This window comes from Camelus ferus, chromosome 31, assembly GCF_009834535.1.
Source record: "Camelus ferus isolate YT-003-E chromosome 31, BCGSAC_Cfer_1.0, whole genome shotgun sequence".
NCBI lineage: Eukaryota > Metazoa > Chordata > Mammalia > Artiodactyla > Camelidae > Camelus > Camelus ferus.
In genome coordinates, this window is record NC_045726.1 from 9,160,281 (window position 1) to 9,174,211 (window position 13,931).

Genomic DNA, 13,931 nt, shown 5'->3' on the forward strand with positions numbered 1-13,931 from the left:
TGGAGGCACAGGTCACCAGAAAAGCCCTGCGGTGGGCCCCCCACCCATCCCTCCACCCAGTGTTGCCTCTCTGCATCTGGGGAAGCTCACTTTTCCACTCCAGTCCTGATGAGGCCAAGGGATCTTCCTCTGAGAGGCATCTTCAGCACAGAATTTGGGAGGAAAGAAACCCACCCCTTCCCACCATCCGGGATTAGGCAGGCTTTGTGCACAGCCCCCAGATATAATGCGGCGGGATTTCTCAGACCATCTCCAAATGCCAAGTGGAGGGATGAGTTACAGCTCATTGATAGATGCTTCTTTCTTTGAAGAGACATTTTAGGGAGAGGAAAAGGTCACTGCCTGCCCCACCCTTCCCTTCTCACTCACTTCTTATCTGATAGACTTTATTTTTCAGGGCGGTTTTAGGTTCACTAGAAAATTGAGCAGAGTGTACAGAGGTTTTCCATGGACCCCCTGCACCCACACTGCAGACCCTCCCCATTATCCACATCGCCCACCAGAGTCTCACTCATTTTTTTCAATCCCCTTCATTTCTTCTTTTGGATTTTCTTTCTTTTGGGTTTTTTGTTTTGTGTTTTTTTTTTTTTTTTTTGCCTCAAAACTCCTTGTTCCTGCAGAAATGCCTTTCCTTTCATTTCACACTTAATGTTCTTTCGGCGCATTAGCCCCTTAGCACTGACCTGGGGCTTCTTCCAGTAGGTCCTCACCCCAGCTAAGTTTTCTCTACCAGAAATTTCCCTTGTTATTCTCTGAGTTTATTAACAATGAATTTTCTTCTTACTGCATTTTATTTTACTTATTGTTATAAGAATAACAACACGAAACCAGCGTATCTTGGTATTTAGCTATGACCAAATCCCCCACCCACTCAACCCACCACCACTAACCACCACCATCAATCATTCATTCAACAAACATTTACCAAATTCCCATGAAGTACTAGGGACCACCCTAGGAACTGCAGTGGTCCAAGGATGTTTCTTATAGTTGTTGCTGCTGCTGTTGTTTTGATTTTCATCCCAAGAGCCAATGAGATGTTGTGCCTTACATGTGCTATGATGTCTTCTTACTCTCTTTTAGGTTAGAATAGTCTTCTTGGATTTTTAAATATAATTATTAAATATGATAATAATTTTTTATATGTTAATATGATAGTATATGATGATATTTTTGACAAGCCCAGGCCAGTTGTCCGGTTGTCTTATATTTTGTCCAGAATAGCTCACATTTCGGGTTTGTCTGATTGCTTCCTCGTGCTTCATTTCAAGTTGAACGCTTTTTGACACGAGTGCATCCTAGGTGATGTGATGTTGCATTCCTCTGGTTGCATCACTTCAGAAGGCACAGAATGTCAAGATGTCCCATCATTAGTGTTGCTAAATTTAATTCCTGGATCCAGGTGATGACTCCCCGCTCTCTCCACTCTAAAGAGACATTGTTACTTAATTGCTTTTGGTCATGAGTAAGATTCTGAGGAGTGACACTTTGAGACCAGGAGACTATCTTATTTCTCAACAAATTATGTATCCATCAATGACCCTTACCTGAATCAACTATTACTTTGGAGGTTAGAAATGATGGCTTTCTAACATTCCTTCTACCATTAATTTTATCTCTATTCTAGTTATTCATATGGACTCATGGAAATTTTAAAAAATCAATGCACTACCTAAACATAAGACCCAAAACCATAAAACTCCTGGAAGAAAAGTAGGGGGGAAAGTTTATGACATTGGATTTGGCACCGACGTCTTGGATAAGACATCAAAAGCACAAGCAACAGAAGCAAAAATAGACAAGCGGGGTTTCATCAAACACCAGAACCCTCGTGAGTCAAAGGGCAATAGCAGCAGAGTGAAAGGGCGACCTATGGAACGGGAGAAAATATTTGCAAACAGTGTATCTGAAAATATTGGACACGCTGTTTGGTATTTTCACTATAAGCATCTTTGCCACAAGCATTTTTGCTGCACATGTTTTGGCTGCATAATTGGCCATGAGGCAATTTTGCCATGAAAGATGAAATAATTAGTTGACAGTTTTGGGTTTGACAGTTTGGTTTCAACTGGTTGAAACGCATTACCAGCGTTATCGATGGCCTTATAGAGCTGACAGATGACAATGATTGGCCCCAGGGGTTGGTTTCTTATTTTGAAACACACTGCATTGGAGGAGAAGGAGGCTGAGGGCCTCAAAGGCACAGAGTTTAACCCACGTTTCCCATAGAACTTTAGAACTTGCATCATTAGACATGTGACAACATGGCAAGAACACACAGCAGTGTAGACGCTTTCACAAGGCAATGCAAACTTCAGTTACAAATACACATACTAGTGTTTGGAAAATGATACCTCTCTTAACAAAGGGAGAAATTTTAGCAAAAAAGGAAAAGGATGATGCTGAACAAGAAAATGAATCAAGAAAAAATGTACAAAACACTATGAACCAAAGACTTGGAAGACAAGTAATTAGTTATAACTCACAAAAAAAAAAAAAAACTTGTGCAATAATGCCTGGAATCTACACACATTTTCAAAGTGTTCAAATATTTCGTATTTCTCAACAGTCTTTTAATTTTGTTGTTTCTCACTTCACTATGTCCTTTTTGATGCCCCCCTTTTATTTTTCATTATTTTATCTTTTATGGCAAAATTGCCTTGTGGCCAATCAGTTATGCAGCAAAAATGCTTGCAGCAAAGATATCTTAAGGTAAAGATGCTTGTGACGAAAGTACCTACACCAATATCCAGCCTAGATAAAGAACTCCTACAACTCAACAACAAAAAATTCAAGTAATGCAATTAAAGATAAGGCAAAAGACCTGAACAGACATTTCTGCAAAGACGATTATACAGATGGCCAACAGGCACATGAACAGATGCTCAGCGTCACTAACATCAGAGAAATGCAAATCAAAACTATTATGAAGTACCACCTTATGCCCATTAGGACAACTGCTCTAAAAAATAACAAGTGTTGGCAAGGAAGTAAAGAAATCAGAACGCTTGCACACTGTTGGTGGGATTATAAAATGGTGCAACTACTATGGAAAACAGTCTGGTGATTCCTCAGAAAATTAAAAGTGGAATTATCACATGATCCAGAAATTTCACTTCCCGGGATTATCCAAAAGAGTTAAAATCAGGGACTCAAAGAGATATGGTCACGCCCGTATTCATAGCATACAGCCTAGTGGCAAAGTCAGACGCTGGCACCCCCGAGTGGCCCTGCTGCCTGAGGAGGGCACATGGTGAGGGGTCTTAAACGCATGTTGCACGGGAGAGGTTGAGCGGTTGTCAGCTGAAAGGGCATGTTCTAGTGAAAGTGAAGGGTCAGCTTAGACCAGCAGTCAGTGGAAGCCGATCATGTTTTTTTTGTATCTAACGAGATTCTAACCCACTCTGAGGGTGGGGACCCTGTTGTATGTACATTTCTTGCAGCCCAGTGCTTAGCGTATGCATAGCGGTTTCTGCTGTTTTGAAATAATACCAAATTCAGATGATGTCTCTAACCTGGTCACAGGGAAGTAACTTTCTCCCTCACTCCCTAACCCCATCCACCCACCCACAGCCCCATGAATCACCTAACGTGGGTCAATTTCTACTACTGAAAGTTTTCTATCTCATCAGCTCTTCTCTGTCTCCACTGCTCCTGCCCCAGGTTTGGTCCTGATCACCACTTCCCCAATTTAGGGCAACATTCCCTTCTCCGCCTAGGAAACCCTTACAGACTCTCCAAAATCCAAGTCTTCCTGGACTCTCCAGACAGCATTATTCACTCAGTAGGGTTTATTTCATTCTGCTATATTTATCTATAAATTCTTCTGTGGTTTCCAATCAGAATGAGTTCTTCCAGCACAGGAGCTACGTCTTTTCATATCTTCATCCCTTCTTCCGAGAACAGAATCTGGAACACAATAAATGTTAGTGTTTACCAAATTAATGATCTCCTTGAAGAGCTTTCCTAAAACGTTGCAAGATAAAAATTAGATATACAAAAAGCAAAATGTAAAATATTCAAATGATACAGAGATTGTGAAACAAAGCTAAATCGTCCTCCTCAACCCTAGATCTCCCCAAAGACTATCTGCATATATATTTCTAAATTTGAAAAATGGAATTATACTGTATATGTATCAGTAGCTTGACTTCTTTGTGCACACCTGGGAGATATTCTCTTTAGAATTTATCTCACTCTTTTAAACAGCTGTATAATATTTCACCTTACATATATTTACTTAACTAGCCCCCTACTGGTGGACATTTGGGTAATTTTCACGATAATAATTTTCCAGTGAATTTATGTGGAAGTCCCTTTTTAAAACATGAGTAACACATTCACATGATTCCAAACTCCAAACGTACAAAGGGTATGAAGTGAAGTCTATAAAATGAAGTCTTTCCTAGAATCCTCATCCCCTCCATGGACACAATGCCACTGCTTTCTCACCAATGTCTATGCTGTCACACTTTTAAGAGAATATCCAAGAGCTAAATTCCAAGTACCCAAATTGTTGAGTCAAAGAGTATGCAGGTTTGGGGAATTTTTCAGTTGCTACTGCCAACTGTCCTTCAAAAAGATTGTACTAATGTAATTTGTAACTAGTAAATATTAATTCAGTAATTAGTAATACTAATTAGGACTCAGTAAACACTGATTTACATTCCTACCAGCAGCAAAGAATATTTATTTGTTCCCTGCATTCTCCCCAACACTGGCTAGTTTCAAACCTGTAGATATTTGCCAATCTGACAGGTGGTAAGGAATACCTCGTTGCTCTGATCTACGTTCTGTAATTATGAGTGAAGGTGAGCAGCTTTTCACGCGCGTATTGCTGTTTGAATTTCTTTTTCTGTAAACTGCCTAGTCAGGTCCTTGGCCCATTTTTCTGTTAGGCTGTTATATGTTTCTAATTGACTTGTAAATTTTCCTGACATGGCATCTGCAAATCTTTTCCCTCCAGGTACATTTATAATTGAAACCACATAATTCAAAATGTAAAGTTTCTCTCCAGGGGTGTCATTTTCTCTCCCTAGTCAGATTGTAGATTATTTGAAAACTGGGACCAAGAATTGACTCCAGTCCTAGGTTGTGTGGCAGACTCTGATCAGCCGCGACCTTCACTCTGAATCCAGGACATGGACTGAGAGCCTCTGGGGAAGAGCTGTCGTCTGTTGTTACAGAAGGAGATGAGATCTGACTTCCGGGGACAGCCCCTCCATCGATCCAGCACAGCTCTCTATCCAACACCAGCAACAAGAAACATGCTGAAGAGAATCCAATTACCCTCTCTGACACCCGCTTCAGAAGGTTAGGAATTTATCCTGTGCATCACCATGCGAGATCTCGCTTGCATCAGTTCATCCAAACCCCTCCTGAACCTCAGCATGTAGCCCCACTCTGGGCACTATAGGTGGCGGGCACTTTTGTTTATAAAGCAGTATAGCAACTTCTGGGCCCCAGCATTATATGTAAGCAAGTATAATTCTCCCCCACTTCACTCCAAATACCTACGAATAATCAATAAAAAGTAGGTTTAAAATATTAACAAAATGTTCCCTTGATTGGTTTCAAAAGTTTCCTCAAACTTTTCTTTGACCTTTTTTATCGTATATTATTATACACAGAAAGAGACAAAAATATACAGATGTACAGTTTAATGAACAATGTTAACCGTACAGTTACGTCCTCACAGCGGGTCAAGAAGGAACATTGCCGGGTCCCCAAATGCCCTGTGTGTCTCTTTCCCACAAAGGGAAAGCAAACGCTAGCTTGACTTTTGAGATAATCACTTTCTTGCACATTTTTTTTTTTAATGTTCTATCACCTATGGATATACCCCTAAATGCTAACCTTTGGTTTGAGCTGGTTTTAAACTTGATGTAAATGGACTGTCTGTGATCTTTTGTGTCTTGTTTCTTTCCCTCAACATTTTTAGGATTCATTCATATTGGCTGGGAATAGTTCTAGGTCATTCTTTCTCTTTCTTGATAAGTTTTCATTATAGGACTCTACCGCAATTTAGTTACACATTCTACCGATGATGGACAATTGAGTTGTTCCCAGTTTAGAGATATTACAAGTAATGCTGCTATTCTCATCAATGTATCCTGGTATATGATACAGTTTCTCTAGGGGTTTACCCAGGAGGGAAATTGCTTAGTCATAGGGATGCATGTCGTTAACCACTAGGTAGTACTGCCAAACGTCTTTCCAAAGTGTTTACATTAATTTGCACTACCATTAACAGCACCTGAGAGTTTCCATTGCTCTGTATACTCCTTAGCCCTTGGTATTGTCAGAGGTTTGGTTTGCTTTTTTTAAAACAGCTTTACTGAGAAATAATTCACTTACCACACAATTCACCTTTTCAAAGTGTACAATTTGATGGTTTTTAATATATTCCCAGAGTTGTGTTTCCATCAACAATTTTTGAACATATTTGTATACATGTATCAAATCATCCCCACAATGAGCACATTAAATATCTTACCATTTTACTTGTCATTTATGCCTCAATAAAGCTGAAAAAAGTAGAACTAATATTTTTAAAATTTTAGGACATTTTAATTACCATGAAAACCCACACTCTTTCGACAGCACTGCTCAGCCCCACAACCTCAGCCCTGGGCAACCGTTAATCTACTTCCTGTTTGTGTAGATTTGCCTGTTCTGGCCATTTCACATAAGTGGAATCATACAGTATGTGGATCTTTGTGACTGGCATCTCTCACTTGGCTTAGTTTCTTAAGATTCATCCAGGTTGTAGCATGTATTCGTATTTCATTTTTATTCCAGGTAATATCCCATTGTGTGGCTCTATCACATGTTATCTATCCATTCATCAGTTGATGGACATTAGGGTTCTTCCTCTATTTGGCTTTTATGAACATGCTGCTATGAACATTCATAACAAGTTTTTGTGTGGACATGTTTCATTCTCTAGCGCATGTACCAAGGAGGAGAGGTCCTGATCATACGGTAATTCTATGTTTAACCTTATAAAGACCAGCCAGATTGTTTTCCAAAGCAGCTGCACCATTTCACATTCTCACCAGTAGTGTATAATGAATGGTTCCAGTTTCTCCGCATCCTCTCCCACACCTGTTAGTAGCTGTCTTCTTTATAACAGCCAGTGCAGTGGGCGTGAATCAGTATCTCCTTGTAATTTGACTTGCATTTCCCTGATAGCTGATAATGTTGAACATCGTTTCATGTGCTCCTTGGTCTTTTGTGTATCTTTCTTGAAGAAATGTCTACTCAGACCCACTGCCCATGTTTAATTAGGTTATTTGTCTTATTATTATTAAATTGCAAGATATGCACCTGTATCTCCCTTACCAGATGTATGATTTGCAAAATCATGATTTTCTCGCATACTATGGATTTTCACTTTCTTGCTGGTGTCCTTTGAAGCACAAACGTTTAACATTTTGATGTCCAGTTTACCTATGTTTTCTTTTATTGGTTACACTTTTTGGTGTCCTATTTAAGAAACTCTTACCGAATTCAAGGCCATGCAGATTTACATCTGTTTTCTTCTAAGAGTTTAACAGTTTCAGCTCTTACACTTAGGTTTTTATCTATTTTGAGTTAATTTTTGTACATTGTGTGAGATGAGTCTAATTTCATTCTGTGTAAGTATCTATTTACATGTAGATTCCAGTTGTCCTAACAACGCTGGTTAAAAGGGCAGTTCTTTCCCTCATTGAGTTGTCTTGGGACTTTTGCCAAAAATCAATTCACTGTAAGTGGGAAGGTTCATTTCTGGACTCTTAATTCTATTCCTTTGATCTATACTGATCAGGTTTATCCTGATACCAGTATCTCACTGCCTTGATGACTGTAGCTTTGTAGAAATTTTTGAATCGGGAAGTATATCTTTACCTCTCTCCAACATATCTACTATTATTGTCATGTATTTTAATTTTATTTTCAATCCTATAAGGTATTTTTTTATCTAATCAACGTTAATTTAGATTTTTATCTAGATATTTACCACTTTTTTCTTTTCTTTCTTTCTTAATTTGATATTACATTATTTCTATCTGAAGCATATCCTTTGGGATTTGCTTTTTTAGGATTCAGATAATAGCAAACTCTCTTTGTTTGCCCATATGAAAAACCTCTATTTCGCCCTCATCCTTGAAATACATCTTTACTATATAAAAAGTGGCAGATATTTTCTTTTAACAAATTGACAATAGTATTCCATTGTCTTCAGCCTTCCATTGTTGCTACTGAAAAGTCAGCTATTAATCTTGCTGCCATTCCTTTGAAGATCTTTTTTCTTAGGTTGCTTTCAAGATCCTTCTCCTTGTTTTTGGTCTTCTAAACTTCACTGTTATCTCAATGTGGACTTTTTGGTTTTTTGTTTGTTTTTTTTTTAATTGAACCAGCTTGTGATTCTTGGGTTTTTATATCTCTGGGTTGGTGTCTCTAAACATTTCTAGAAATTTCTAGAGAATTCTTAGCCTTTCTTTCTTCAGATATTGCTGTTGCCCCATATGCTCACCTCTCCTTACGTAAACTTTATGAAATACCTGTTAGACATTTTACTCTGTCTCTTAACCTTTTTTCTGTATTTATCTTTTTGCTTCTCTGTGCTGTTTTCTGGAAAACTTTTCAGACCTTTCTTTAAGGTGATTAATCCTCTCCTCAGCTGTTTTCTGATCTGGTGGTGAGCCCATCCACTGAGCTTTTAATCTCAGTTATTGTACGTTTTACTTCTAGATGCTCTGTTTTGTCCTTTTTCTACTTAAATTACCTCTGTTTGCTGTTTATTGCCACTTTTCTGTAAATATATTCAGGCTTAACGTTTATCCATTTGAACATAGTAAGCATAGTTGTTTAATTGCGCCTGACAATTCCAGTAGTGTGTGCTTTTGTGAGCCTTGTCCTTATGGTCCTTCCGGTTCTCAGTCACGACTCCGTTCCCTTTCTGCATTTATTGTCTTTACATGCTGCTATTGTACTAGATGAATTACTTAGAGTATGAATATGAGGCCTCAGCTGAAGCTTCTTTTTGCCAGAGGGAGTTTGCATTTTCTCCTGCTGGGTGTGGAAACACTACCAGTCCAGGCACTGCCTGGGGTTTCCTAAACCACCCAGATGATAGAGACCTGGCGAACAAATCCCTTTGAGAGGCAGTCCATCTTTCCCCTATAGATATGAACTTTTGGGCTTCAGATTATGGTCCTCATCCAAACGATCCTCCCCTGAGAACTTGTCTTCTTCAAGTACCGGAAATCTAATGATGCTCCATGGAGAAATCTGTAGCCTTAGATAAGGATAAAACAATGATGCCTGGGTTCTTTCTTTCTAATTACATTCTCTGTGATATCAAAAAGCTTGTCCCTTTCAGGCAAAGCAATATGTTGTTAGTTTCCTTGGGAAACAGCTTATAAAACAAAACAGCATACAATTCGAGAGATATTTATTGTCTGCCATGAACCAGACACTGTGGTGCGAGGAATACAATGGTGAGAAATACAGAAACCAGTGCTCCAACGACTTTTTAATTTCTTTCCTGGATATAATTGGCGGCTTAAAGATTATTTTATTATTTTGATTTATAACTTTAAGGGGAAGATAAATCATTGTGTTTCCATTATTTTCCATTTGCCACTGTTCCTCAAAGAGCCCAAAGCCTATTCAGGGAGAAAACACGAAACAGCCTGAATGATTCACTTCTGTGATTATTTATATGGAAGAGCTTCTACGGGGGTACATGGGGAGTAATGGTCACTGAGTTCTTAATTACTAGGTACCCAGGATTCTCCATTTATTTCTTACCTCAAACGTATGTGATGGGCATTAGTATCCTCATTTCACAACTGGAAGAAACAGGAGCACAAAGACACTCACTTTCCTGAAGTCACACAGTATGATTGGCAGCTTCCAAAATGGCTCCCGGAGAGCTTTGCCTCCTGGTACCCCCACAACACTGTGTATTTTCCCATCCTCTTGCAAGTGGGCTAAAACCAGTGAATGACTTTAATCAGAAGAATACAGCAAAAGGGATGGGATGGCACTCCGAGAGTAGGTTGCGAAAGACCAACTTGCCTCTCACTCTCTCTCTGTCCCTCTGACTCTCCCCACTTTTACTTTCTGATGGAGGAGGCTACCCTGTCAGGAGCTGCCCTATGGAGAGGTCCACGTGGACAAACGGAGGCCTTCTGTCCAGCAGCCCATGAGGATCTGAGGTCTGCCAGTGACCACACATGTGAGCACAAAAGCATATCCTCCCCCAGCTGAGCCATCAGATGAGACTGTGGCCCCAGCTGGCACCCGACCCCCAGCTAAGTCACGGCCAGATTCCTGACCTGTGGAAACTGAGAGATAACAAACGTTGTTTTGAGCCACTAAGTTTGGGCTATTGTTTGACAGTAGGGAGCTAATACACACCACTAGTATGAGGCTGTGGTGGCACTTGACAGGTCTTCCTGAGACATCGTTACACACCAGCAAATAACTAAATCCTCAGAGGAACCCCCTTTGCATACAAACTTTAAGATGGGTCCAGACAATATAAATCATACAGAAGGAGAGCTAAGCTTGTTCTTAAAACTCACTTAATCCAGGGGGAGGGTACAGCTCAATGGTAGACTGCATGCTTAGCATGCATGAGATCCTGGGTTCAATCCCCAGTGCCTCCATTTAATTAATAAACAAACAAACAAACCTAACTACCTCCCCCCCAAAAGAAAAAAAAAACTCACTTAATCCATTTTACCTTGGGGGAAACTGAGGCACTGAGACTTTCCCAGGGCTCCATGGCACTTGGGAAGGGCCAGGACTAGAGTCAAATTTGTTTCCCCATCCAAAGTCCTTACACCACTCCATCCTCACTTCCCTTGCTAGTTAAGGTAGGAGTAATGCCTTCTTGGGTTTGGTCACTAACGTGTTTTGTATAAATGGCCTGCACGTGTCCTGAAGTAATGAATACTTGTTGCAAGAATGGAAGTCCAACAACTATTGGTCCTTGATGGTCACAATAAAGAGAAATTGCTCAGTGTTCCTTTATACACTTTGTTCTCCACCTCCTGCCCAGGCAGCAGGAAATGAACATGGAATTAGTAGGAACCCTGGACAATGGGATACCTGGATACTCTTGGAACAGGAAATTGTAATCAAGCCACATATAGGCAGGAGAGAAGTTGCTAGTTATAAGAGCTAGATTAGGTACCTTATGAGCCAGAGAACTGCAAGTATTTTGTGAATCCTGGAATATGGACAGTGGTTCAGAAGATTAAGGGGAATTTTTTTAGGGTCCCAAGGAATCCTCAAAAGAAGAAAACAGAGCACTCTTTGCAGAAGGCATTCAATAGAAATTTAACAAGCAACTTGTCTTTTCTCTTTGAGCTTCAGTCATAGGCTGCAATGTTACACATGTCCACTAGAGGTCAGCACTTGCCCCTACCTAAAGCAGAATTTCCAACTTTTTTTTCTAAAGACCAATCACCTTGAAATACTTTGTCTGCCAACAAGGTGAATTTATTAAGAAAAAAATCAACTTGGGTTTCCAGTTTTTATTTATAAAAGACACAAATAATAGCCATCATACATTTCAAATCATTCTGAGATAACCAGTGTTATAAAATTTCAGCATCCCCCCCAAAATTTTTTTAGTTAACTTTCTCAAAGAGAAATGTAAGAAGAGTTATTAAAATGCTGAAAATTAAACAGAAAGAAGAGATAAATAGAGGGAAGGAAGGAAAGAAAGAGAGAAAGAAAGAAACTAAGGGAGGAATTTCTGAGATCTATTTTGACTTCCAAGTACCCTTGGGGTCCAGAGGCTCTGGTTTCGAAAAACTCCAGTTTTCACCAGAGGAGTCCAGCTATCTCCTCGGGGTAGGATGGTTCTGTTTTCCCTTTCAAAGTAAGACCATCATTCTCTCTTGGATAATTTTGGGGGAGGACTAAATATGTGTGGAAGAAATCTTCCAACTCAGGCAAACGCCTAATCACATATTCTTGGCCAATGACGAACTTTTTGGAGTTGGAGTGGGGTATTTGGCATCAGCTGAATTTCAGCAGCCATCTACATTTTGGCACCACGAGCTTAGAGGGAAGAGACCTCAAGCTAATTCAAGGCAAGATGAACTTAATCATCTTGACCAAACTGTAATATGCTTGAGGTCAGGGATTCTATACTGTACATCACTTTCCCTCCAATGCCACTATAGAGCTCGGCACATAGTATAAATGAGTTGATGATAACATATTAAAAACCAAAAGAACGAAGAAGCTCCTGATGAATAAAAATCATCTATTCTCCAGAGTCTGTAACTTTGAAAGTACATGTGGAAATGGGCAATATACTAATATTCATTAGATATATGATCTGTGTTTAGTTCTAAAGTTAAGATTAACAATCGACAAAATTCAGAGGATATGAAAAGGAATATTGTGGAGGTTTTGTTTGTTTGTTTTGCGTATTCCCGTTAAAAAGGTTCACAACTGGGGCACGTTGCCTGCAATAAAAATATTGGTCACCAGGTGGCGCCATTGCCCTAGCGTCAACCTTTCCTCCACCTCAGGATCCGCTTCAGGTGGGTCCTTGAGTGTGGGTCTCAACGGATGAGACCCTCCATTTCGTTTTAATTACTGCATCTGGGAAGAGGAAAAAAAAAATAATGATGAGCAGAATGATAAAGTCATTGCCAGACTCTTCTCCTTTTGGTTCATTTGAGACTTAGTTTGATTTTATCAGATGAAAAAGAGAAGGAAACAAATTTTACAAAAGCTCATTTTCTATTTGCAGCAGGGTCAGCCAGGAGGTGAAGTATCTTCCGCCCAGGCTCCGTTCTGTCTCTGTTCTGTGGGATCGTCAGTAAGACGTGGCCAAGGTCTTGTTCCCTGTGGAAGAGGGAGAAATGAGGTTTGAGTGTATGTGCTCGAGGGGATGGCAGGAGGATTCCAGAGGTGATTTAAAAGATCTGTCTATCAACCAGCCCTGACCTGTTTTCATAACACAAAGCAGGGAAGGTCATCAAATACCAAATAGGCAGCAACACTTGGCTAGATCCAAGTAGACAGAGTTGAATCTGCAGTAGAGTCTCAAATCTGGATCCAAGTAAATGAATGGCCCTCATTCAGCCAAATTCCCCCTCCCCCACCCCCAGCCCCTCCGCCCACCGTCCTCTGAACACATCCGGCTCCTTCATATCTGCTCTGGTCTGTGCTTTATTTAACCCCCAGAACAGCCCTGTGAGGACGCTATGATGGGGGTTGAGTGTAGCTCAGTGGTAGAGCATGTGCTTAGCATGCACGAGACCCTGGATTCAATCCCCAGTGCCTCCATTAAAAGAAGAAGAAATTTAAAAAAAAAAAAAAGAAGAAAAGAAAAGAAAAAAGAAAAAAATGCTATGACAGCCCCATTTTGAGGGATGGGGAAAGCCAAGGCTGACTTTCTTGGCTGAGGGAGGCTCTGGGATTTGAACAGCTCTTCCCCGCGGAGAACAGTCTTTCCAGTTTGGCTGTGCGGCTTCTCCCACAAACTTCAGCAAAGGAGGTGGGTAGGCGGGGGGGGGGGGGGGGGGGGGGGGGGGGGGGGGTCAGGCGGGGGGGGGGGGGCGGGCCCTCCCCTAGGAGGGGTCTCCCCAGGGATCGGTTCACGGTTGGAATTTTGACTACAGGTTATTGTAACTCTAAGGCGGCACAACATCGTGGCTACAGGCAGAGGGACCCCGGGCGGGGCTGCCTGGTTGGAGGGTCGGCTCCGTCGCGTACTGGCCGTGACCACGTGAGGGAGTTTCTTCACCCCTCTGTGCCTCCGTTTCCCTCTGCACGTCAGGGATAGTAAAAGTGCCATCGTGGAGTTGTGAGGATTTAGTGAATTAAGTTAGAAAAACTGGATATCCACAAGCAAAAGAAAGAAGCTGGACCCTTACCTTACACCATAGACAAGAGGGAACATAGCATGG